The sequence below is a fragment of the Oryctolagus cuniculus genome, chromosome 17 (assembly GCF_051225735.1).
Source record: "Oryctolagus cuniculus isolate XC-2025 breed Fujian yellow rabbit chromosome 17, ASM5122573v1, whole genome shotgun sequence".
Lineage (NCBI taxonomy): Eukaryota > Metazoa > Chordata > Mammalia > Lagomorpha > Leporidae > Oryctolagus > Oryctolagus cuniculus.
In genome coordinates, this window is record NC_142883.1 from 53442507 (window position 1) to 53470094 (window position 27588).

General features: G+C 49.2%; 1 protein-coding gene across 5 annotated transcripts in view; it reads left to right on the plus strand.

Annotated features, from left to right (window-relative positions):
* The window catches only part of NTN1 (netrin 1), a 213506-nt gene that overhangs the window by 86190 nt on the left and 99728 nt on the right, over positions 1 to 27588 (plus strand). The window lies entirely within an intron of this gene.

The window sequence follows — 27588 nt, forward strand, 5'->3', positions numbered from 1 at the left end:
TTCCCTAAATGCCTGTGACAGCCAGGGATGGGGCTAAGGCTGGGAGCCGGGGTACCCCATCCAGGTCTCCAGTATGAGTGGCCAGAGTCCAGTTCCCTGAACCATCACCACTGCCCTCTAGGTCTGCCTTGGCAGGAAGCTGGAGCCGGGAGTCTAACATAGGTGCTGTGATGTGAGACGTGGGTGTCTTAACCACCAGGCCGGGTGCTCAGCCCTGGGTTCGTATCTCAGTGCGTGGTTGTGCCACGGTTTCCCACTGTGGGTCTGAAGGTGACTCCCAGGATTCCCCCATCACCAGCAGCGAAGTGAGGCATATCCGTGGAGTTACAACTCTGCGGCTATCTTTGGTTCTTTTCTCTGGGGTAGATTCTGCACTACATGTATTTACAGAGGGTTTGTCCTATAAGCATATTTGTGTTGTCATCAGCAACACCAGAGTAACAGTTTCTCTCTAACATCACTGATAATGAATATTCCCGTCTAAAAAATTTTAAAAATGTAAGAAAAGTCTTTAAGTTTCTTTAGAGAATTTACATTTAAAATTATATTTATTTATATCTATTTATTTGAAAGGCAGAGATACACACACATATACACAGAGAGAGGGAGAGAGATTTTCGGTCTGCTGGTTCATTGCCTAAATGCCAGCAACAAACAGCCTCGGCCAGGCTGAAGCCAGGAGCCCAGAATTCCATTCAGGTTTCCCACATGGGCAGCAGGCACCCATTGTCTCCCACCATGCCTATTAGCAGGAAGCAGGAATGCAGAGTGGAGGCAGGACTTGAACCCTTGCGCTCTGATACAGGATATGTGATAAGTAGATGCTTACCTGCTATGCCCGCCTGCCCTCTTGTTTTTTTTTTTTTGTTTTTGTTTTTGTTTTTGTTTTTGTTTTTGTTTTTTTTACAGGCAGAGTGGACAGTGAGAGAGAGAGAGAGAGAGAGGTCTTTTCTTTGCCGTTGGTTCACCCTCCAATGGCTGCCGCGGCCAGCGCGCTGCGGCTGGCGCACCGCGCTGATCCGATGGCAGGAGCCACGTGCTTCTCCTGGTCTCCCATGGGGTGCAGGGCCCAAGGACTTGGGCCATCCTCCACTGCACTCCCGGGCCACAGCAGAGAGCTGGCCTGGAAGAGGGGCAACCGGGACAGAATCCGGCACCCCGACCGGGACTAGAACCCAGTGTGCCGGCGCCGCAAGGTGGAGGATTAGCCTAGTGAGCTGCGGTGCCGGCCTCCCTCTTGGTTTTAAAAGCATGTGTTTCTAGGGTAATTAAGACACCACTTTGGACACCCTAGTGCTTGGGTTCAAGTCCCAATTCTGCTTCCAATTCCAGCTGCCTACTAATGCACACCCTGGGAGGCAGCAGATCATGGCTCAAGTACTTAGGCCCCTGCCACCCACATGGGCAATTCTGGATAGAGTTCTTGGCTCCTGGCTTTCCTCCAGCTATTGTGGGCATTGAGGGAATAAACCAGCAGAGGGAAGATTTCTCTTTGTCTGTCTCTGTCTCTCTGCTTTCAAATAAATAAGAACGAACTAAAACAATTTTTGGAAGTATGCATTTCTTTTAGCTTTTGTTTTTTAATGTGTCTGTGAGCCATTTGTGTTCCTTCTTTTAGGAACTGCTTGTTTATGACCTGTGTGTGTTTTTCCCATTGAGGGATTAATATTTTGTTATTCACTTGTGAGAATTCTTTGCATATCAAAGATGTAAGTGATTTGTTACCTCACCTGCTAACAATTTTCCCCAATTTGTCCTTTGCCTCTCAATTTTGCTTCCAGTTCTTGTTGATGTAAAAAAATGCCTTTTATTTTTATATACAGGCATTTCTCAGTGTGTTTTTCTTAAGATTTTTTTTTTCAAAATTATTTATTTATTTGAGAGACAGAAGGAAAGAGCTCATTCACTAGTTTTCTCCCCAGATGCTTGCAACGACTTGCAGGCGGGTCTCCCACATGGCTAGCTGGAACCCCGTCCAGGTCTCCCACATGGCTAGCTGGAACCCGGTTACTTGAAGCATCACTGGTGCCTCCCAGGCATTAACAGGAAGCCGGAGTCAGGAGCTGGAAGTGGGCAATGGAACCCAAGCACTCTGTTATAGATCATGAACATCTTACTGGGCTCTTAACTGCTCAGCCACCGTGTTTCCTTTGAAGCATCTGCCTTTAGTGTCTCTTAACCTTTGCTTCTCTCAGGTGTTATATTCATGCACATTGAAGTTTATTCTAGCACTCGCATAGCTCGTTTTTTTGTGCTTAACTCTTGGATCCAGTCCTACAGTGATCTCATGTTTAATGTAAGGAGTAGAATACAACCCTATATTTTCCAAGAATTGTCATGTGTAAATAGTCTTGGGTCTGTTTCTATACCTCTCTCTCTCCAATGATATGGATCTGTGTTCTGTTGCCAGTGCCACACTGTTTTAATATTTTAATTATTTTAGGGCATGAATACCACAATTACAAAATTTCTTGGCTGGTCTCTTGCATTTTGTTTCCAAATGAAATGATTTGGTCAACTTAAAAAAAAATGCCTCTGTTATTTTGATTGAAATTGCATTGTTTATAGTTGAAGGCTGAGGGAGCTGGAATCTTTATAACATTGAAATTTTGTCACCTGGAGCTTCGTCATCTGATATCTGTGTGGTTTTCTCGTGTAGGTCCCTGCATATTTCTGGAGTTTAAGCATGTGCAGTTTTCATTGTTTGCAGCCGGCATGAGCGGTGTCTCACTCCCCAGCGTGTTTTCTGTTTGCTGACGGTGTATGTAAAGGAAATCGATTTTCACATATTTACTCAGTAACAGATCTGCTCAGTGAACTCAGAGGGTGTCTCCGGGGTTTTATGGAAAGCCTGTTACAACTTCTTCAGCGGTGATAATTCTCGCTTCCTTTCCAGCATGTCTGCTGTTCATTCTCTTTTCTTGTCTTGTTGCATTGGCTGTACCATTGAGAGCAAGTTTCTTAGATATGTATTTATTTGAAAGGCAGAGTGACACAGAGAGAGAGAGAGAGAGGTCTTCCATCTATAGGTTCACTCCCCCCAGTGGCTACAATGGCCAGGGCAGAAGCCAAGAGTCTAGAATTCCATCCAGGTCTACCTATGTGGGTGGCAGGGGCTCAAGTAGGCAGGGGCCATCACCTGTTGCCTTTCCAGTTGCATTAGCCTGGAGCTAGATCAGAAGTGGAGCAGCTGGGACCTGAATTGGCATTCTGGTACAGGATGCAGCATCACAGGTGGTGGTTTAACCCCCTGCACCACAACACCAGCTCCACGTTTTGGAAGAAATTTTAAAAATAACTAATTTCTGTTTTCTGTCTTTCCTTCCTTCATTCTTTTTTGCTTTTCTTTCTTGGTTGGGGAGAGCATATGAGTGCTCTCCTATGCTGGGTAACTCCTTAAATGTCCACAGTGACTGGGGCTGGGCGGGGCTGGAACTGGGACCTCCATCCCAGTCATTAGAGCCATCACCACTGCCTCCCAGGGTCTGCATTAGCAGGAAGCTGGAGTCAGGAGCCAGAGTCGGGTTTTGAACCTAGGTACTTTGAGGTGGGCCTTGGACTTCTTAACCCGGCCTCTTAACTGCTAGGAAAAGTCTGTCCCCAGAACAGTCTCAAGTAGTGGGAATGAGAGCAGACATCCTTGTCTAGTGCTGATGTAGATGGGGGCATCTCTAGTGCCTGGAGAGGGTTAAGTGCAGCTCCATCTCATCCTGGTGCTTCAGAGGCATTGTGAAGACCTAGTTTAAATTATTCTACAGGTGTCAAGTGGTCGGAGTCAGTGGGCTTGCATGTCTGTTTGCCTTCTCTTTCTCTGACTCCCCTTACTTCCTTTGCATTGTTGACTGACTGAGACTTTCTTGTATCTTCTCTTGCTCCCAAGCTGTCTGGTATGCGTTATTTTGGCTTCCAGAAGTTACTCTTCTCCCCCTTTTTCTTTTTTTTTAAACCATTGTTTTAATTGAAGCCATAATCCGTGGATGTGGGAAACATGGCAAACACTCAAGAAGTAAAAATCCAAAAGCCAAGAATTCGTATGCTGCTGTGAAATCTGTTTCCCTTCTACTCTGCTCACTCCAGAAAAGGACAGAGGTGATAATATACATGGGCTCTTCACAAGCTCATGGAAAATGTGGATAATGAAAAACTATAGAGGGGGCAGCCCTGTGGCATAGCGGGTAAAGCCACTGCCTGCAGTGCCAGCATCCCATATGGGCACCAGTTCAAGTCCCGGCTGCTCCCCTTCTGATCCAGCTCTCTGCTATGGCCTGGGAAAGTAGTAGAAGTTGGCCCAAGTCTTTGGGCCTCTGCATCCTCATGGGAGACCTAGAGGAAGCTCCTGGCTTTGGATCGGCACAGCTCTGGCTATTGCAGCCATCTGGGGAGTGAACCAGCGGATGGAAGACTTCTCTCTCTCTCTCTCTCTCTCTCTCTCTCTGCCTCTCTGTAACTCTGCCTTTCAAACAAAAGCATAAATCTTTAAACAATAAGAAAAACTCTACAGGGCCAGTGTTGTGGTGCAGCAGATTAAGCCTCTGCCTGCAACACCAGCATCCCATATGAATGCTGGTTCAAGTCCAGCTCCCTGCTAATGCCCCTGGGAAAGCAATGTAAGATCGCCCAAGTGCTTGGACACCTGCCACCCATGGAGGAGACCAGGATGGAGCTTTAGGCTTTTGGCTTCAGCCAGGCCCAGCCTGGCTGTTGTGGCCATTTGGGGAGTGAACCAACAGAGTGAAGATTTCTCCGTCTGTGTTTGTGTGTGTGCACACGTGTGTCTGTCTGTCTCCTTCTCTTTCTGTAACTCTGCCTTTCAAGTAAATAAATAAATATAAAAAGTATGCATGGATTTCAAAATACTTTGGCCCAAAATAAACATCTTTGAATTCCATTTTCCATAAACGTTTTCAAGTACTGTAGTATCTTCTTTCTTCACCCAAAAATAGAGGCATACTTTTCACAGATTAAGTGCTTTTTTTCATTCAGTGTGTCTTCCTAAATCAATACATGTCATTTCCTCATTATGCCACTGAATGCATGCATTAAACAGCTCCCCACGTACTTAGGTCTTCCCAGTGTTTTGCTATAACAAAAAGAGCTGCGGTGAACATCTTTATAAATAGAATGGTTCTTTTCTAATGTTCTGCTCCTAACCCACTTACTCTGATCTCCTCTTGACAGAGAAGTGGGTGAATATTATGGAAGAACCCGTTGGCTCTTGCCAAGGTGGGTAGATCGTGCACTGCTTGTTGCAACTGCAGAGTGGACACGTTCTGCTCATTTCTTTATTGTCACCTGACATCGTTTGCTTCTGAGGGTCCTGCATACATGGTCCCTCCCACCCCAGTCCCAGAGGTGAGGTTGATGCCACCTGCCCGTGTGACCTCACCAGCACGGGTGTTGGTCACTGTCAGTTGTCTCGGCAGGCTGTTCCATCCTTGCCCAGCAGTGCAGGATTCCCAGCCGTGCCTGCAGCCGCCACCCCCTGGGAGGAAGCGGAGCAGTCAGGAGAACGCTCCTCACAGTAATCGGGCAGGCCAGGAGGGGCGAGGGGGCCCAGGTGCTGGTCTCTGGGAGCCTGCATGCAGGTAGGACTTGCAGGGCGGCTGGGGCACCATTGCGACGAATCTTGCCTGGTGCAGCAGCTGGAGACAGAGACTGGGGGAGCCGTGGCATCCGGTGGGACCCTCATCTGCAAGCTTCCCATGGAGCCTGGCATGGCTGGGCTGGAGTAGGCTGTGGAGGATATAGGCGTCTCCAGACACACCTGCCCCGCCCTCAGTACGTGGGATGTGGGGTAGGGAGGTAGGGGAGGTGCTAATCTTTCTGGAGAGCAGCTTTTCTCTCACTTTTCCCTTGGTGGGGCACCTTTTGAGTTTAACCCCATATATTGATTTTCTTTCTGATTCTTATAGAAATGTGTATTAATTTCAGAAATTTAAGAAAGCATGGAAAAAATCTGAAATCTTTCTCTCTGGAGAAAGTAATGGCATACATTCTTCTGGGATTTTTTTTAAAAGATTTGTTTGAAAGGCAGAGTTAGAGAGAGAGAGGCAGAGAGAGAGAGAGAAAGAGAAAGAGAGAGAGAGAGGTCTTCCATCTGCTGGTTCACTCCCCAAATGGCTGCAATGGCCGGAGCTGGGCCAATCCAGAGCCAGGAGCCAGGAGCTTCCTCCGGGTCTCCCACTTGCATGCAGGAGCCCCAAGGACTTGGACCATTTTCTGCTCCTTTCCTAGGCCATAGCAGAGAATTGGATGGGGAAGTGGAGCAGCTGGGACCTGAACCAGCGCCCATACGGGATGCCTGCACTGCAGGCGGCAGCTTTAACTGCTAAGCCACAGTTCTGCCCCCAATATTATTTTAATAGTTTCATACCATAGAACAGTTTATTTAACCTACTCTATTGGTAAAAACATAAGCTGTTTCTTTTCCTTTTTTTTTTTGCTATTAAAAAGTCTACAGTAGAGGCCGGCCTTGTGGTGCAGTGGGTGAAGCTGTAGTCTGTGACACAGCAATCCCATATTGGAGTGCCAGTTCAGGTCTGGGCTGCTCCGCTACCGATTCAGCTTCCCTGCTATTGTACGTGAGAAGACAGCGGAAGATGACCCAAGTACCTGGGTGTCCAAAACCCACTGTGGGTGACCCAGATGGAGTTTCTGCCTTCAGCTTGGCTCAGATCTGGCTGTTACAGTCATCTGGGGAGTGAACCAGCAGGTAGAAGATCTCTTTTTCTCTCTGTTATTCTGCCTTTCAAATAAAAATAAATAAATAAATAAATATTTTTAAGAAGTCAACAGTAGGGGCTGGTGCTGTGGCATAGTGGGCTCAGCCAACTGCCTATAGTGCCAGCATCCTATATGGGCTCCAGTTCGAGTCCCAGCTGCTCCTCTTCCAATCCAGCTCTCTGCTATGGCCTGGGAAAGTAGTAGAAGATGGCCCAAGTGCTTGGGCTCCTGCACCCATGTAGGAGACCTGGAAGAAGCTCTTGGCTTCAGAGTGGCCCAGCTCTGGCTGTTGTGGCCATTTGGGGAGTGAACCAGCAGAAGGAAGACCTTTCTCTCTGTCTGTCTGTAACTCAATCTTCCAAATAAATAAATAAAAAAATTTTTTTAAAAATGTCTACAACAAACATCCTAGATATATGTTTGTATAAATTCACAGTTTCCCCATAATAGCTTCTGGGTATAAGCATATTTTTAAATGCAAATTTATTTTCTAAAATGATTAAAGTCATCCTATTTCTACCCAAAATATTTGAGAATGCCTGCAGTCTTTGCCTACAGAGTTGCTGTTAGTAAGACGTCTTTGCCTATGAAATAGGCCTATATTATTTTTAAAATATAAAATCTTTTTTATGAAATGAAAACAATGTGCATTCTTTTAAACCAACAATATAAAAAAGAAAAAGCATAAAGAAGAACCAACGACTGAGTAATCACTTTGCCCTGGAAGTAACTGCTGTCCCCGTTTTGATGAAAGTGACATCGTGCTAGGCATAATTTTGTGTCCGTTTTCCCCAGTGTTGGTTAATAACCTGCTTTTTCTGCTCGGCAGCATGTCACGACTCTCTCCTCTGGTCAGTAAGTAGCGCTATATTATCATTTAGTGGATTGCTGCAATTTACGCCAACCATTCCTTTTACCTACCTAACGATGCAAACCTTTTTTTTCCAGGGTAGTGTTTACCTTTTAATTAGGTTTGTGGCTTTTTTTTTTTTTTTCATCTAAAGTTTTTTTTTTTTTTTTTTTTTTTTTTTTTAATCCAGAGGTTAATTTGTACTACACTGTATCTGCATTTTTCCATCTGAGTCTGCGGAAGCTTTCTCTAGTGCCCCCTGATCTCCCCGCCTCCTTGTTTTAGTTCATGCTGTGCCCTCTCTCTCTGGAAGGCCTACCCTCACAGTTTGAGGTCTCCTCCCAAAGTTCAGGTCTCAAACTCCCTCCTGCAGGAAGCCTCCTTGGTTCTCTGTGACCTGACATTTTCTCCCATTACACTCCTTAGCTTTTGCCTGCATTATGTTGTCACGCTGCTTGTGATGTTCGCCACGCTCTGTCCTTGCGTTCTGTACATGTGAACTGTATGTTGCTGAGGGCTGGACCATCCTGCTGTGCTCGGGACTGCGGCAACATCCAACTCAGGGCTTGGCCCATAGGCGGGCCTCCGGAATTGTGGCCCAGGACAAGTGGATGGAGCTCCAGTGGACCAGAGCTCTAGTTCCGGCGTTCGATTGGTGAGGCTGTGGGTTCCTCTTGGATCCATCTCTGAATGCTGAAATCTTCCCACGGAACTTGGCGTGTCCCACAGACCGACTTGTTGTTCTAAAGAATCGCACACTTGTATTTATAGCCTGGCTGGGGTTTTGGGTCAGTCGTTACCAATCCAGTGACACCTGACACTGATGGCAAAAGGTCTGGTCCTTGGGACTCTGTTATGAGCAAACACAGTGACCGAGGAGGAGGCCAGCCATGTCTAATCCAGCCCAGGGCCCTGATGATGAGCTGGCCAGGTAAGTGGAGAGTGGCTTTCTCTTAGGTAAGACAGCTCAAGCCAGGATGTCAGCATGAGTCCTGGCTGGGCAGGAAGCCTGGGGAGACTCAGCCACGTAGGATGTTGAGATCCCTGCTTTGCCTTCTCTGTGCCTGGTATCTAAGAGGAAGTAAGCATGGTTGTTAGGTGCAGCAATTACAATACCACTTGGGATGCCCACATTCCATACCAGGGTACCCGGGTCCAAGTCCCGGCTCTGCTCCTGACCCCAGCTTCCTGCTAATGTGCGCACTTGCAGCTGCAGGTGATGGCTCAAGCAGCTGAGCCCCTGCCATCCACATGGGAGACCCAGGTCCTGGTTGGGTTCCTAGTTCCCACCCTGCCTGGCCCAAACCTGGCCATGGCAGGTGTCTGGGGAGTGACCCATCAGATGGAAGATTTCTGTCCATCTGTCTCTCTCCCTCTCTCCCTCTGACTCTTTACCTATCAGATAAATAAAATAAACGATTCTTTAAAAGAAGAAATAATAAACATGTCCAAGTGCTCCAGTTTACTAGTCTTAAGGGAACTGTGAAAGAAAGCCACAAGGCATTGCCAGAGTGCCTAAAATGGACAAAAGACAAAGGAAGGGTGTCAGCTGTGGGTGAGATCCTCAGCTGGCAGGGGCGAAGGGTTTGGTAGCAAGCCCTAAAGCTGACTGTGCACACCCTGGGAACCAGCAATTCCTGTTGTGTGTACACACATCAGAAATATGTCAATGTATGGACCAAGCAGAATGCATTCGAATGTTCATAATAATGGTACCCATAACAGCTCCAGGCTGGATGTGAGCCATGAGTGCCCATCAACATTAGAACAGAAAAGTAGATTGTGATGTGGTATATAGCAGAGTGCCATAAAAGGCACAAGTGCAACAGTGAAGCACCTACTGAATGCTTATGTTTGTGTACAGTGTCATAATGGGCCAAACTAGCATCCTGTGTGGTTGGAAGTTGTTGGGTGTACTAGTGGGGTGGAGGGTGACATGAGGGGCTTCTGAGAGGACTAGTGTTCCAGTTCTTGATCAGGGTGCTGACTGCCATGGCTGTGTGTTTAGTTGGTGAAACTCCCATGAACTGTATACTTGATGAGCAATTTTCTACGCCTATAAAAAGTCAAAATAAAAAGTCAAAAGGAGTGCATGGTCTGTGCCCCAAGAATGAAAAGTGGGCACTGGGTGGCCGGTGCTGTGGTATAGCCAGCATCTCATATGGGCACTAGTTCATGTCCCAGCTGCTCCCTTCTGATCCAGCTCCCTGCTAATGTGCCTGGGAAAGCAGCAGAGGATGGCTCAGGTCCTTGGGCCCCTGCACCCACATGGGAGACCTGGAAAAAGCTCCTGGCTTCAGCCTGGTCCAGCTCGGGCCATGTGGGGAATGAACCAGTGGATGGAAGATCTCTCTCTCCTCTGCTCTCTGTAACCTTGCCTTTCAAATAAATAAATCTTAGGGAAAAAAAATGGGGACTGGAGGAGGTATCTGCGCACTCGTATGTTCAGTGGCAGCACCAGGGCCAGCAGTGAAGAGATGGAAGCAATCTGATGTCCTCGGGTGAATGAATGTGTCAACAAAACGTGGTGCACACACACGATAGGATCTCATCAGCCTGAGAGAGATTTGGAGGAACCGTGAGGACATTCTGCTAAGTGAAATAGCCACACTCGAAAGGACACCAGGTTGCTGGACACCAGGTGTCTGGGTGAGAAGGTGAGCGTTCACCTGCTTCCCAGCAGGGACCTTGCCAGAGTGTCTGATGCCACTCAGATGAGGTCCCTGGAACAGTCAGAGAGAGAGAGAGAGAGAGAGAAGAATGGAGGTTACAGGACACACAGGAATGGGGCTAGTGCTGGAAGGGCGCCGTGTCTCTGTTTTGCAAGAGAAAGAATGTTCTGAAAGGGTGGTAGTGATAGTTGCGTGAGATTATGAATGTGCCCAGTGCCACTGGAAAGTGGGTGAAATGTGAGCTTTTACGTTATGTGTATGTTACATGGTTGGCAGGTGCAGTGGGCAGTGCAGAGCTGCTGTGGAGCCCAGGAGGGGCACTCTATGGGGCTGGGAGTATGTAGAGAGGATCCTGTGTGACCTTGGAGGTAGCAGCAGGAGCAGGTCTGACCCTGCCAAGCACACGGGCTGGTGTGAGGGACCTGAGGCATTGTAGGGTGCTCGTGCCAGCTGGTATGCAACTCCCTTCCTTGGCTGGCACCGCTGGGCCCACTGTGCAGCACCACAGCACCCGGATCTGGCCGCTTTCTGACCTCACACAGCGTCCCCGCCAGGTCCTGGCCACTGCAGGCCAGCGTTTGGCGCCACGGAAGGCAGGATTGCCCTCATGGGCTTTGTTCTGTGTAGGGAGAGGCTGGGACCACAGTCCTGGCCGGACAGCCAGGGGCCTGCTGCCTGCGGGACACTTCAGCGTCAAATTCCTCAACACTTACGGGGCCTTCCTGTGCCAGGCCAGGCCCTGGGTGACAGCCAGTGTCTCTGAGCGGGGAGGGTTGGGTGACCCGTGACTGGGCCTCACTGTGGCAGCAGATGCTGTGCTGACTTCCTGGGGCTGGCAGGAGACCTGGTGCCCTGGAAACCAGGTGTCTGGGTGAGAAGGTGAGGCATTCACCTGCTTCCCAGCAGGGACCTTGCCAGAGTCATCGCCCTGGGACACCTGGCGTGGAGAGATAGCCTGCAAGAAGTCACTGCACCTGGGCCTGGACTTCTGGGGCCAGTCCCCTGCGGATGGCTTAGCACTGCCCCCCTCAACCCCGCTTCTGCACACAGTCCTGCACCCCCCCCCCCCCAGGCCTTGTCTGAAGGTCTCTGCAGGCCTGTGTGTGTGAATCTTGGCCCTGCCAGGCATTAGGAACATTTGGGAGCTGGGAAAATAATGCTCCCAGCCAGCACGTGAATGTAGGAGGTATTAATTAATCCAGAATAACTTCTCCTGCTGAGATGGCTTTGTTAGAAATCTCTTGGGAGGTGGGAGTTCTTCAGGGCTTGTGGCATGATCCCTGGCTTCTGCGGGGGAGAGCAAGTGGGCACGAGGGCCCCATGCTCAGAGACGGAGTTTGCTCCTCAAAGGTGTCTAGTTGGCCAGCGCTGAGGCTCACTTGGCTAATCCTCTGCCTGTGGCACCAGCACCCCGAGTTCTAGTCCTGGTCAGGGTGCCAGATTCTGTCCCAGTTGTTCCTCTTCCAGGCCAGCTCTCTGCTGTGGCCTGGGAAGGCAGTGGAGGATGGCCCAAGTGCTTGGGCCCTGCACCGGCATGGGAGCCCAGGAGGAAGCACCTGGCTCCTGACTTCGGATTGGCACACGCACCGGCCGTAGCGGCCATTTGGGGGGTGAACCAATGGAAGGAAGACCTTTCTCTCTGTCTCTGTCTCTCTCACTGCCTAAGTCTGCCTGTCAATAATAATAATAATAATAATAAGTGTCTAGTGCTTAGCGCCTTGGGATCTATCCTCTCCCTGGCCACCACCACACTGTTAATCCAGAGAAGCCAACTTAGCACTGGGGCTGCAGGAACCGGGGGAATCCTCCCCTCCCTAAACTGGTGGGGAAGAAAAAGAGGCAACTCAGAGACAGAGGGAGTGGGATGAAGAGAAGGTGAGAGGGGGAACAGACCAGACATGCCTTGGTGTCCTGTCCAGGAAGGAGAGTGGGGAACCCCGAGGTCTTTCCCACCTGTGGTTCCCAAAGTGTCGTCCCTGGAATATCACCAAGGGGCTTGCTCGTGGTGCAGGTTCTTGGACTTCCCGACCCCAGACCTCCAGCATCAGTGCCTGCGACTGTTTTGAAGGTGTTTCAGGTGCATGTTCAAATGTGAGCAGTGCTGGATAGCCCGAACTCCCTGGCCCACAGATGGGAAGGGCTTGCTGTGCAGCGGAGATGGGGCAGTAGTACCTGACCCTGGGTCCTGAGGATTTGCCCCTGGGCAAATCTCTTTGCACTGTGGCGCAGGGTTTCTGCAGGAACTGTTATTGGGGAAACTGTGGAGGAGCTGTCCTAGAATTAGCAAATGGAGCTGAGTGCCCTCAGTGCTGTGGATTTAATCCTGACCACTGATTTGTCACTCACTGGTCACTTGCATTTCAGAACATTTGGTTACATCACCATCACCCTCATCCTCATCATCTCAGCACTTCCTGAGCTCTTGGTGGGATCCCCATCCTGGGCTGAACACTGAGGTCCTCTCATTGGCCACATTTGTCACATCAGCCACATCTTGATCACAGTGAAAGCTAAGGAAAGCAAAGCCCAGACAGGTATAAAACATAAAGCAGGCATTTGGAGCAGTGGTTCAGATGCTGCTTGGCTCACCTGCATCCACGAGGGTGTTAGTTCCAGCTCCGCTTCAGTTCCAGCTTCTTGCTAATGTGCACTCTGGGGAGCAGCAGTGATGGCCCAAGTGCTTGGCTCCCTGGAGACTCAGGTTGAATTCCAGGCTCCTGGCTGTGGCCTGGCCCAGCCCTGGCTGTTGGTGGGCATTTGGGGAATGAACCGGAAGATGGAAGATCTCCCTGTGTCTATCTCTGTGTTTCAAGTAAAAATAAAGTTGACAATTCAATATGTTTAAAAAGTACACATGCTAAAAAACAAAACCGAAAGATGAGTAAGATGTTGTTGTTGGTCTCTCAGCTGGATAAAGGAAGAAATGGTACATGCACTCCAGCTTGACGCTTATTTATGGTGGAGAAGTTAGGGAGAGTTGAGGTACATTTTGTATTTATGCTACTCTCCAGCTTCTGTGATGCTGGGGCAGAAGTTTTCCTTCAAGTGCCAAATTTGTTTAGCTATTGTTACCATATGGTAAAGTGTTTTTCAAGGCATTTTCTAACACAAACACTAATGTCTGGACCAGTTGAACTTTCCACATGCATTTTAATAGTCTTTTAATTAAAGACTGAAATGGAAGTTTTGGGCATCTCAGCCCATTTCCGGAAAGGAATCTTAGAGGCTCAGATAAAGTGTGATTTACGCCAGTGCAGAACATGTGACAGACATGTGGGCATTCGCTCCCCAGGTATGACTATCCCCAGGTTCTACATCTTAGGAAAAAGAGAAAGCTGGGGGGGGGGGGGGCGGCAGCCGTGTGTGAGCCGTGTGTGAACAGAGGGCATTGGCCTGGACTCTGAGTGACTCAGATGGGAAGGGGTTGTCGGTGGCTTTCACAGGCTGGCATCATCTTGCTTATTGGTTCATTGTGGTTTTAGCCTTTGTGGGCGGTGGTTTGCAAACGCTGGTTCATGGGCAGATTCCAGCCGGCCACCTGTTTTGGTAAATAAGGTTTTCCTGGCAGACAACCACACCCGTTACAGCTGCTTTCGCACACGATGGTGGGGTTGAATCATTGGAACAAAAACTCTGCGGCCTGCAAAGCTGAGCAGGTTTTTCATCTGGCCCTCAATGGACACAAGTTTGCCGAACCCTGGCCTAAGATCATTATTTTGGATGAGGTTTCCTCAGCTCCTTTTTCAGTTGTAAATCATGAATGGTTGAAAGGCATCCAGTCACTGGCTCACTCATCCGCAAACGTGGTTTGATCACGGTGGTAAGGACCTTAGCTGGGGGCTTGTGTGCTCACAAGAGAAAAGATCTCATCAAGCCACAGCAGGGTTGATATCAAGAAATATTTGGTGAACTTGTAAAGGTTGGGACCCTCTTAGCTGTAAGTAATGGAATTCACTAATTCAAAGAGAAAGGGATTTATGGAAGAGTATATATGTTACACACATACACATACATGTTTATAAATTTTTTTCCAAAGATTAATATTTACTTATTTGAAAGAGGGGCCAGCACTGTGGCGTAGCAGGTAAAGCTGCCACCTACCATGCTGGCATCCTATATAGGCACCAGTTCAAGTCCCAGCTGCTCTACTTCCAATCCAGCTCCCTGCTATGGCCTGGGAATGCAGTAGAAGATGGCTGAAATCCTTGGGTCACTACACTCAAGTGGGAGACCCAGAGGAGGCTCCTGACTTCATATTGGCCCAGCCCTGGCCATTGTGGTCATCTGGGGAGTTAACCAGCAGATGGAAGACCTCTCTCTCTCTCTCTCTTTCTCTGTGTGTGTGTGTGTGTGTGTGTGTGCGCGCGCGCGCCTCTGCCTTTCAAATAAATACATCTTAAAAAAAAAAGTTAAAAAGAAAACCAGAAGGAGGGAGGGAGGGAGGGAGAGAGAGAGAGAGAATATTTTCCATCCGCTGGTTCACTCCCCATATGGATGCAACAGCAAGGGCTGAGCCAGGCTGAAGCCAGGAGCCAGGAGCTTCTTCTAGATCTCCCACGTGGGTGCAGGGGCCCAAGAACTTGGGCCATCTTCTGCTGCCTTCCCAAATACATTAGCAGGGAGCTGGATCAGAAGCACAGCAGCTAGGACTCAAACCAGCACCTATATAGGATTCTAGTGCAGCAGGTGGTAGCTTGACCTGCTGTGCCACAGTGTCAACCCCAAGAGTTTATATTTTTAAAGCTTTATTTATTTATATATTTAAAATACAGAGTGATGGCAGGAAAGAGAGAGTGTGCTTGTGTTTCTTCCATCTGCTGGTCCACTTTTCAATGGCTGAAATGACCAGGCTGAGCCAAAGCCGGGGGCCTGGAACGCCTTGCAGGTCTCCCATATGGGTGGTGAGGGCCCAAGTACTTGGACCATATTCTACTGCTTTCCTAGGCAAATTAGTAGGGAGCTGGATCCTTAAGTGGAGCAGTTGGAATAAAAACCAATGCCCATGTGGGATGGTGGTCGCAGGCAGCCACTTAACCCACTATATCATAATGCCGGCCCCATTTGACTGTCTTATTTTTAATGAGAGACCATTGCTGATCATTTTGAAGTACCTTTCATCCTTGGATTCTGTTCCATTCCTTCCATTCCTCTCCTTGCATAGACAAATAGGATAGTGAGCTGGTTATTTTCCATATTTCCCCCCAACTTCAGTGCCTGAATGAATTCAAGCACAACACAGAGTGTTACTTTGTGAGTTAATGAGTATTCAAATGCTCTCCTCCCCAGTGTAGCCTTGTGCCCCTTGCTGTTTCTGATTTGGATCTGTGGGAGTCCACAGAGCTCTGCTTCATTCATTCTAAAGGGTTAGGAGGTTTGCCATTGTATAAATAAGATACAATGTATCGATTCATTTCCTTTTGTTGGCTGTGCAACCTTTCCCCCAGTTTTTTTTTATTTGAAACATTGTTGCAAGGAGTAGCCTTGTCTGAGTCTCCTGGGGTCATGTGTGAGATTTCTGGGGGAAGACACTAAGAAGTCTAATTGTTTGGTCATTTCCAGCTTTCCTGGACCCTGTCACATTGTTGTCCAAGGCCATTGCACCAATTCCCACCAGCTGTACACGAGGGCTTTCATTTCCTCATATTCTAACTAACACTTGGTATTGTCAGACTTGTGTATTTTTGCCAGTCTGATGGGTGTGTTGTTTAAATTTGCATTTGCATTGTTGTTTTAATTTGCATATGACTATTGGTGGGGTTAAGCATCTTTTCATATGTTTATTGGCTGTTTAAGTTTCCTTTTCTGTTACATGAATATTCAAAGAGAGAGAGAGGGAGAGAGAGAGAGAGACTGTGTGTGTGTGTGTGTGTGTGTGTTCTATTTAGTTGTCTTTTTCTTATTTTTTTAATTTATTTGTTGTAGTTCTTTGTATATTCTGGATACAAAGTCTTTTTTAAAAATATTATTTTTTATTTGAAAGGCAGAGTTACACAGAGAGAGAGAGAGAGAGAGAGAGATCGATCTTCCATATACTTGTTCACTCCCCAAATGGCCAAAACAGCCAGGGCTGGGCCAGACTGAAGTAAGGAGCCAGGGAGCTTCATCTGGTTCTCCCTCATGGGTGGCAAGGACTCAAGCACTTGGGCCATCTTTGCTGCTTTCCCAGGTACATTAGCAGGGAGCTGGATTGGAAGTGGAGCAGCCAGAACTTGAACCGACACGCATATGGGATGCTGGCACCACAGGCAGCAGCTTTTACCTGCTAAGCCACAGCGTAGGCCACACAAAGTCTTTCTTATAGTTGGTGCTATTAGTTTCTCTCAGTCTGTCTCTGACCTTTGTCTTGCGTTTTTTGCTTCATGCACATTATTGAATGAGGACTGAAAGTTGCTTCCCCAACAGATCTATGTCAGTGAGAAAACCTGAAATTCCTTCAGGTGCTGTCCCGTGATTTGGGAAGAACAGAAATTCTCTGCTGCTCACCCCTCCCAGTCTTCTCATCAAGGTGAATTGGTTTCCTAGGATTGTCAGGACAGATTGTCACAGATGGGATGACTTAAAACCACAACGTTTATTTTCTGACAGTACAGGAGGCCAGAGGTCCAAGATCAAGGTGTTGGCTGGTGCCTTCTGGATGCTCTGAAGAATTCATTAGGTGCCTCCCTCTCCCAGCTTCTGCGGGCTGCCAGCCATCCTTGCATTCCCTGGCTTGTAGCGTGTCATTGCAGTTTCTACCTCTATCTTCACATGGCCTACTCCTCTGTGTGTCCCTGTGTCTTCTAGATACAGAACACCCCCAAATTGGTTGCAGGAGTTACCATAGAACCCCCAAAACTGAAACCACTCACCACACATGCAGAAAGCTGATCACTGGCACCCAGGCCGTGGGAGAAAGCAAATGCGTATTGCAAAGAGCAGAGTGAGGAGCTGTGGCTTAATTCCCAGGCTCCCCCAGGGGTTGGAGGGAAGGTTCTCATACACTGAAGCTGGAGCTGACAGGTGCTTGTTTAAGCTCGTGTCCAAGTTCCTGGTTGGCCTGCAGTGCTTGGGGCTTTCCTTCAGTTGGTCAGTCAGATCATGTCCTTTAGGGAATTTTGATGATGGCCAAGTGGGCTTCAGTTAGTCCAGGAGCGCATGGAGGGGATGGTTACTTTTTCCTCCGGGCTTGTTTTACTGGAAGAGCAACCCCTGTGGGAAAGAGGGAGCCTCAAGATGTTATCTTCAGGGGGAGAGAAATAACCTGTAAATCTGTGATTAGGGACCCTGAAGGTCCGGCTGCACCATTCCCTCAGTTCTGTGAGCTAATTTTAATAAGCAAGGCAGTGACTTGCAAGCAGAGCAAGGAAACTTGAGGCTAAGGAAGGGAGGCTGGGAGCTCACAGGAGACCTGAAGGTACCTTGCACCTGCATCCAGGTACTGTGTAGGGGCTTGGCTTCGCTCCCCATTGCCATCATTAGATTTAGGACTCACCCTAAATCTGGGACAATCCTTCATCAAGATCCTTGGCTGCATTATATCTGCAGAGACCCTCATTCCAAGTAAGGCACCTAGGCAGGCATTGTGGGGACATATGGAGCCTGGTTATGTCTATCCCAGATCCTCGCCAATCAGGGACATAAATAAACATGCAAGAATGGGAGGAGGATTTATTTATTTATTTGTAGAACACATTGGGGTGCATGTGGGATGCCCCACCCCAGTTTTGCTGCCCCTTTTATTGCCTAGGGGGTGGTGCCCTCACTGTATATACAAATGGGGTGGGATTTGCACGATGTTCTCTGGGAAGGTTTCTGTGGCGTCTCCATGTGGAGCTCAGTGTACAGGCACTTGTCATGGCATCCTCTTCCTGATGGAGGAGGCCCAGTGCATCATGGGAAAGTGGGTGTGCCTCATTGGCATGCAAAGGGGTGGAGCTAGGATAAAGAGCTGGGAGACAGAGACTGGGGAAAAATCTTCAGGCTCCTTGCCTTGTCCACTTCACAGGTACCAGGAGTTAGGTCATGGAAGTGTCTTTTGGGAGAACTATCATTCAAGTTGCTACACCAGGTGAACAATTCCCAAAGAACAAGTGGATTAAAGCCTAAAGACTCTGTGTGTGTTTATGTGGGGTGAAGAGTGTCATGGAGGAAACATTCCTATTTCTTTCTTAAAGATATATTTATTTGAAAGGAAGAGCAACAGAAAAAAAGGGAGATAAAGATAGATATCTCATTTGCTGGCTCACTCCCCAAATGGCTGCATCAGCCAAGGTTGGGCCAGGCAGAAGCCAGGAGCCAGGAACCCCATCCTGGTCTCCTACATGGGGCCCAGGCACTTGAGCCATCATCTGCTGCCTCCTGAGTACATTAGCAGGAAGCTGGATTGGAAGCAGAGCAGCTGGAACTCCACCAGCAGTCTGATAAGGGATGCTGGTGTTACAAGTGGCTGCTTAACCTGCCGTGCCACAATGCCAGCCTCAAAAAAAAAGCATTCTGAGAGAGGCAGTTTGTTCTGTGAGGTGCATTTCCCCAGTCGTGCAATACATAGTGAGCACTGTAAGCCTTCACATCTTTCATTGATGTAGAATCCCCTGGAAACAGACAGTGGGAGTTGGAGGAAGATGCCCTCTTAGATGAGCCACACAAGCCAGACAGGACCTAGCTGTGCCCCTCAGCCTGCCCTGTGCTGTGGCACTGCGCCTCCTTGGGACTGAGGGCAGGTGATCCTGCAAACAGCCAGCGTGTGCAGATCCTGCCTTTGTGAGACCAGTGCAGGGAAACCAAGCAGGACCCACAGAAAAACAGAACTGAGGACAGGAATAGCACAGTGGACCCTCATTACTTGTGGGTTCCACATTTGCAAGCTCACCTGCTTGCTAAAGTTTCATTGCAACCCCAAAATAAATACTCAGAGCCCTTTCGTGGTTGTTCATGACGTGTACAGAGAGGTGAAATATTTGAGTCACCCCAGCGTGTGTGTTCCCAGCAGAGGTCAAAGCAGGATAGGCTCTTGTTTCTGCTCTCATCCTAAACAAATGTTCTTTTCATGGTCTCCTTGGTGCCGCATTTTTCACATTTTGATGCCAATTTTTGAGGGAGGGGGTGATTTTGCTGTTGCAATTGTCCTGCAAGAGTTGTGTTGTGTCCACTAGTGTATCTAGGACAAGAAGGCTGTGGCGTGTCCTGCAGAGAAAATACCCGTGAGTCACACGTGCCTCACGCAGGCACCAGTTATAGTGCTGTTGGTCACAGGTTCAGTGCTAATGCATCAGCAGTATATGAAGACATTTCAAAGAGTTGTGGCAAAATGAAATTAAAAGAGTTTACTTGGATCCAAAAAGAAAATTTTTTGAAATCTATATGATTTTTCCATAATGCACATTTCCCATGGGCTTTTTGAAGACCCCTTGGATGCATGGATTTCAATATTTTTTTGCACAGAACAAACTTTTTCATTCCTTTTGTTCCCATGAATGTTAGGAAGTACCCTCATATATTATTTGTAAGATTGATCTATTTGAAAGGCAAAGTTAGAGAGGGAAAGATCGAGAGAGAGAGAGAGAGATCTTCCATTCACTTGTTCACTCCCCAATGACTGCAACAGCTGGGGCTGGGCTGGCCCATGTCCAGGTGGTAGTTTATATTAAATAAAGTGTCTTTAAACAGAAACACCTACAAAACAAGGTTCTCTCTTTCTCTCTAAGATTTATTTATTTATTCAAAAGGTTGAGTTATACACACACATACACACACACACACACACACATCTTCCAACTGCTTATTCACTCCCCATTTGGCTGCAATGGCCAGAACTGGGGTAGGCTGATGCCAGGAGCCAGAAGCTTAATCTGCATCTCCCACATGGTTAGTAGGGTGCTGGACTGGAATTAGAACAGCCATGACTCCAACCAATGATCATATGGGATGCAGCATTGCAGACATTGGCTTAACCTACTGCTCCCTGATGCCAGCCGCAAAAGTTATTGTGCCTGGGAAAGCAGTGGGAGACCCAACAGGAGTTCTAGGTTCCTGGCTTTGGCTTGGCCCAGCCCCGGCTGGCCATTGCAGCCATTTGGGGAGTGAACCAGTGGATGGAGGATCTCTGTCTCTCTCTCTAACTCTGCCTTTCAAATAAATAACTAAATTTATAACCATCTGTACACACACACACAGTGCATCAAGTTTGGTGTGTGTGTTGATGTTTTGCTTGAGTCTAAAAAGTGGGAATAAAAGCTGTTGTCAGTGGAAACTGTGGGGAAATTTCTTCCTCCCTTGCTCCCTCACACCTGCGGGTTCCTCCTGACTTCCAGTGTTGCCCCATCGTTGCTCCCCTCTGTGTCTATGCCCAGCCCTCTTTAGACCAGGAGCCACCTGATGGCCATCTTTGTATCTCAAGAAGCTGACAAGGGTGGAGGCTTGTGGGAGATGCTCTGGGTGTCTGTCTTGCGTGGATTAGTGGCAGGTGTAGATTATAGGATGCAGAACAGGGAGCTAAGTGCCAGGCTTGGGGTGTGGTAAAAAGCTTCCCCTTCTTCTAACCTGAGCCCTTTGAGGGTGGAAACAGAGGTGCATGGAGGGTACTATGCAAGGGGGAGAATGAAGAAGTTATGACTGAGAGCCCATTCATGTAGATGGTGCAGCAAGTGTCTTGAGATGGATTCCTCAAGTTCAAGCCTTTGGAGACAGGCTTTGCAGTTCTGGATGGGCCAGTAGGCAACGGAGGTTGTTCTGCGGTCTTCTCCAAGGGGTGGCGATGCTGGGGCCAGCTTAGCATAAAACCCCAGTGTCCCCATGGCAGGCAGGCATCCTGCTACCTGGCTCCATGCTTTCCTCGTCAAAGCTCAGCATCAGAGAGAGAGAGAGAGACGGAGAGAGGAGAGAGACAGAGAGACAGAGAGAGGAGAGAGAGAGACAGAGACAGAGACAGAGACAGAGAGAGAGGGGGCCAGGGCTAGGTTCCTGGCTGAAATGGTATTCTTGTCCACCCGAGGTTCCGGGAGCTGGACAGATCCCTGCTGAAACGCAGAGGCTATGATAGATGCTCTCAAGGCGCCCACTGTGGCTGCTGGGGTTAATGTGAAAGCCAGCTCACCCAGCGCAGTCCAGCGGCCGCAGAAGGAAAGCAGAGGGTAGGCAGGAGCCCAGCCTTGACTCTTCCATCCACCCTGGGTGCTGACATTTCCTGAGGCCACAGTCCCTGGAGCTGTGGCCTCCGGTCCCCCTGGGATGGAGCCTGCTGCTCCTGTCCCCCCAGGGTGCAGCCTGTGAGAGAGTGCAGGGTGCAGAGGCTGAGAACTCCCCAGGGGGCTGACGGTGGACACTTTGCAGAGGCCTGGCCTGTGGTTCCCATCTCATTTGGTTAATGGAGCACGTGACCTCTCTGTGCTGGCCCTGTTGTCCTCATAGGGGAGGCTGGGAGCCTTTCAGACCTTTGTCGTCCACAGTGGCTGGTGGCTCTGTAGGACGTCCCGCGGGCACCTGTGGGGCAGGTGTTCCTCTGTGAGGGTGGTGTGGCCTGTCCACCCACCTGGCTCCCCCACCACCACCACCACCTGTGTGGTCCCTTCCTTGCCTGGCCTCAGCTCCCATCTTTCAGGGTCTCTCCTTGCCATTTGATTCCATGAACTGGGAGGAGACAGCCTCCCTCCCAGGCCCCCTCCTCTCTCTGATTTCCCTGTTCCTTTACAAAGCTTTCTGTGGAGCGTGGAGTGGGGAAGGCCCCCATCCATCACGTTCTCCGTGTCACTTGGGGAGGCCCCCAGGAGGTCAGCTTCCAATCACCGCTCCGTAAGGGCTTGTTTGTGCTGCCTGGGACTAACTGCTTCCTCACGGGACCCCCACAAAATACTTCTGCTCCCCAGAACAGGTGCCAAGAAAGAGAGTGTGGAAGGTAGACCAGAGGTAGGAGGCAGAAGCCTATTCCATTTTTCCTGTCTGTTTTCAGAAAGGATTTCTGGCCGAGGTACCAGGGTGGCTTTTGATATGAAAATGTGCATTGTGACTCCCTGAATGGGGGGTGGGACGGCCCCCTACTGGGAAGGGGCGGGGCTCCCCCTGGGGGGCCAGGGGGAGGGATGGAGTGGGAGGGACACCCAGGGAAGGCGGGAGACATGAAAGGGTGCTTTTAGGAAAGTCTAGGTCAGACATGATGTTATAGGAAAAAACGCAGCGTCTAAGGGAACAGCGTGTGCAAGGAGAGACAGGCAGGGCAGCCGGGCAAGGGGCTGCCTCTCAGCGGAGCTGCTGGCTGGAGGCAGAGGGGGCCGGGCGCTGCTTGCCCAGGAAGAAGGGCCCCTGGTGGGGTGGAGTGTGATGGGATGGCTGGTGCCGCCCGTGCCGTGGAGAAGCGTGAGGACGGTCGGCACCGGGGCTGACCTGCCTGTCCTAGGTCTGCTGGGAGAAGCCCGGGGCTACAGAGGGCTTGTACCCCACTGCTTCCAACTGGCAGAGCTTTGAGGTGGAAGGTAGAGGCCACAAGAAAGAAAAGGGAGCCATTTTACCCAAGACTCCCCCAACACACATACTGGAAAGGGCTGGGGGGGGGGGAAGCTGGGTCCCCTGCATGTTGGAAGCCATGAGGGCAGATGTCCCATGCTGGAATGTGTGGCCTCGAACCCTGACCCTGCCACTTTCAGTCTCTGTGACCTTGGGGAGGTAGCCAACTCCCTCTGTGCCTCAGCATCCTCACTGATAAAGGGGCTAGTGTCGGCACCTGCCTCAGAGGGAGGGAGGAAGCAGTGAGTGAGCAGCCTGACCAATGGAGATGTACTCACATCCCATTCATGTGCATGATTCATTCCCGTGGGGGGTTAATGCATTTAGAACTGAGCAGCCACCACTGTGGGTTTGTCTGCGCAACACATTTTACATGAGTGGCTTCTTCAGTGTGGTCTTTCCAAGATTCCTCCACACTGTAGTGTGTGTTAGCACCTCAGTGCTTTTTCATTGCTGCGTAATAGTCCGTTGTAGGGGTGTCCTGCTTTTTGTTTATGCACTTATCAGTTGATGGACACCTGGGGTACCCTGCACACCAGTGCTCATTTTCATTTCTCATGTGTGTGCCTGGGAGTGGAGCTGCTGGGATCCATGGTGACTCTACATTTCACTTTCTTAGGAACAGGCAGACTTTTCCATAGTGGCTGCACCGTCTTACATTCCCAATGGCAATGCCTAGGGCTTTTGCTTTCTATGCCTGCTAGCAACACTTGTCATTTATCATTTTTGATTCTAGACATCCTAGTGGTGGTAAAGTGGCATCTCATTATGATTGTTAAAGGTTTATTTATTTATTTAAAAGGCAGGTGTACAGGGGCCGACGTTGTGGCGTAGCAGGTAAAGCTGCCGCTTATGATGCTGGCTTCCCATATAGGTGCTGGTTTGGGTCCTGGCTGTTCCACTTCCTATCCAGCTCCCTGCTAATGCACCTGGAAAAAGTAGTGAAAGGTGGCCCCTGCACCCGTGTGGGAGACCTGGATAAAGCTCTTGGCTCTTAGCATTGGCCTGGCTCAGCTTGTGGCCATTGCAACCATCTGGGAAGTGAACCAGAGGGTGTAGATTCCTCTATCTCTTCCTCTCTATCTCTGATTCTGACTTTCAAATAAATAAATCTTAAAAAAAAAAGGAAAGAAAGAAAAAGGGGCAGAGGTACAGATAGGGAGAGACAGAGAGCTCCTCCTTCTGCTAGAGGCCGGTTAGAGCCATGTTCCCATCTCTGTGGCTTTCTCTTCTCCCTTGAATGACCATTGTCCAGCACCCCCCACACTTGGTTCCTCCCAGGGGGTGTAAAACCTGCCAATCACACCTCCACTACCTTCTCAAGGTGAGCTTCCCCTGCCTTCCCCGCCCCCACCACAGCCCCCCTGCCCTCACTTTCTCTCCGGGACCTCTCAAGCAGTGCCTGCACAGTCCGGATAATTCAACCCTGGCATTATCATAATCTGTGCTCAGTGGAAGCCCTGCTGCCTCCCCATACCCACCCCTCTCCGTGTCTGTGAACCCTGGGGCTCCCCACCCCCACACCCTGTAGGAATGTGGTCTCCCAGGTACCCCAGCGGGACAACCCCCAGCCTGGAGGGAGCAGCCCCGTCCCTGACACCTTTTGCCCTGGGTGGAGCTGCCCACTACAGAACAGGGGTCTGTTCCCACCCTGGCAAACACCGCTTCCCCCCCCACCCCAGGTGATGGAGCTCACACCTATTTCTGCCACTCTGTGCTCCTGTAGCCATTTGCAGGCCTCTTCACTGGAGTCACCTCCCTCAACACCCTCCAGTTTGTCAGTACCCCTGTGGATACGGGAAAGCCGGAATATGATCCGGTCAATGCAAAGGGGATATTACCTTTCTCTCTGTGTGATTGGACCTCAGTTTTAGAATTTGTTTGTTTGTTTGTTTTTAAAGCAGCAATGTTTCCCCAAACCCCAAAGTCCTCTACCATCTGTCTCAGAACCAGCACTCGGCGACTTTGGGGAGGGAGCAGTGGCCTGTGTTTGCCAGGAAGACTCCCGGGCAAAGGAAGGGGATGCTGCCAAGAGCAGCCTGGAGTGGGTGCGTGTAGGAGGACAGACATTACCCACCAAGGCGTGGAAGGGTGGCCAGGGCGTAACCCCAGCGTCCCAGACTTGTGCTTTTGTTTCTGATTGAACTCTGGGATTACATCGTGTTACAAAAGCAATGCCTATTCAGGGTAGACAAATTAGAAGATACAGACTGGGGGGGATAAAAGAGAAGAAAATGCAAGTCACAGTTTATTCCAGCAGCCAGTGTGACTGTTGGCACCTGGTGTGTCTGATGCATGCGGGCTGTTTTCTATGTGTGTATGTTTCTGTCATGTGCAGCCCTTCTGCTGTTTTCTCAATACATTGTCACTGTCTTTCTTAAGCAGCCTTCTGCTCTGTAGTTTGGATAGCTACCGAAGCTTGCATTTTATGCAGTAAACTGTGACTCAGTTGGCCTGGCATTTGAATGTGGATATTTGGGCTGTTTTCAAGATTTTTTTTTTTTTTTTTTGTACTCTAAGGTTTGCTGTTGATCTTTGTGCCATTCTGGTGGTTTCCTTAGGATAAAATCCCAGATGAGGAATTAATTGCTGGGTGAAACAGTACATACATGCTATGGCATTTGACTCATGTCTCATCACTCTCCCCCAAATCTTACTGTTATGGGAAAACAGCAGCAGAGAAATCATTACCACCTAGGTTCTCTGTCTCACGTGGAAGGAGAATTTCTGAGCAGACAAGCAGAGAGATTTTAAAAAGCAAGATTTATTAGAGGCAAAGACCTCCAGCTAGAGGCGCACAGAAAAAGGGCTTCTAAGAGAGGAAAAAAACCCCAAAGGACCCTGTGGCACTGGGGTTTTTAAGTACAATTTTGGGGACAAAACTGTCAATCAATAAGGTGGGGACAAACCCAACAAAAAACCTGATTTACAATCCTTTATCCTGTCTGGTTTGCTCTGGATAAAACAAAAAATCATCAGAAGAGTGGTATACCTAACTTGTTTTCACAATAAACTGGTGGAGTCACCACTCCATCGCTATTCTCATGATAAGACTGGAAGCTCCCAAGGAGTGGGCAGGCAGACACTTCTGACCTTGCTATGGAGAACTTTTGGGGGGAACATTTTCCACCCTCAGTTTCCAGACTGCCTATTAACCCATGACTCCTCACATTACCAACTTAAGAGTGACACCTGCCTGTATCCCTATTTCATCAGGTGCATTGGGTATGAATTACTTTTTCTTTTAAAGATTTGTCTTGTTTATTTGAAAGAGTTACAGAGAGAGGTAGAGACAGAGAGAGAGGTCTTCTATCTGCTGGTTTATCCCACAAATGACTGCAACGGCTGGAGCTGGGCCGATCCAAAGCCAGGAACCAGGAGCTTCCTCTGGGTGTGCCACGTGGATTCAGGGGCCAAGAACTTTGGGCCATTCTCTGCTGCTTTCCCAGATGCATTAGCAAGGAGCTCGGTCAGAAGAGGAACAGCCAAGATTCAAACCGGCCCCAGGTATAAATTACTTTAAAGCAGGTTTTGCCAACTTGGACAACCAAAAATGGTGTTTGGAGCAGGCATTGTGGTACAGTGGATAAGGCTGCCACTTAGGTCACCAGGGTGTTGGATTGGAGTCCCAGCTACTCTGTTTCTGATTGAGCTTCCAGCTAACACAGCCTGGAAGGCAGCAGATAATGGCTCAAGTGCTTGGGTCCCTGCTACTCACAACGGAGACTCCAATGGAATTCCTGGCTCCTGGCTTTGGCCTGGCTAGCCCTAAGTGTAAGACCGCCACAAAACACACCAAATACTGGAGTTAGAGGAAAGGTGGGGGAAGCTGGACAGGCTGGGGTGGGGGTGGGATGAGAGGGTGAGAGAGAGGAGGAGAGCATAAGAGACGGGTCCTCTTAAAACTTTGCCGGGGATCAGGCAGGGAAGTAGGAGCAGCAAATCCCATTAGGGTGGGGGTGGAGCTGACACCTATGGTTGGGCCATCTGGTCACCTGGCTTCCAGCAATGGCAGTAGGGGCCAGAGCCCATGATGGCGTCCAGGGCATAGATGGCACCACAGGTAAGATTGCGCCATGTTACTAACACTAAATGTTGCAGGCATTTGGGGAATGAACTGGTGGATGGAAGATCTCTGTCTCTCCTCTCTCTGTTGTTCTTTCAAATAAATAAAATAAATCTTTTTTTCTTAAGAAGAATAGCGTGGGAAGTGGGCATTTGGCCTCGTGGTTCAGCCCCTGGTCGGGACACCTGTGTCCCACCTGGGTTCAATCCCTGGCTCCATTAGCAGTGATTGGCTCACGCACTTGGGTTCCTGCCACCCGAGTAGAAGACTTGGCTTGAGTGCCCAGCTCCTGGCTTCCACCTGGCCCAGCCACAGAGTGAATCAGCAGATGGGAGTTCTCTTTGTCTCTTTTCTCTGCTTTTCAAAAAATAAAAATAAAAAGCACATGTTCTAGGAGCTTTTTAAAACCTCCTCATATATTAAGTTTCCTTCCAGTAACTTCTGCAGCTTTGCCTTTCACATGTAGGTATCTTGGCACGAGGCACGGAGCGGGCTGCGTCTGGTATGCTCTTGAGGCTGATTGGCCAGTCGCCACAGCATCACTGATTACCCATCTGTCGTTTTCTCCCCAATTGTTTCTCATTTGTTATCCCAGAAAGGGGTCTTATTCTTGACCGTCAGATTTTGTTTTCTTTCTCCTCATCACACTACTGTGGCCTCGTTCTATATTTTAAGGCTTCGTGGGGGCTGGCATTGTGATATAGTGGGTTAAGCCCCCTTCCACGACACCACCAGCATCCCTTAGGAGAGTTTGAGTCCCGGCTGCTCCACTTCCCATCCAGCTCCCTGCTGTGGCCTGGGAA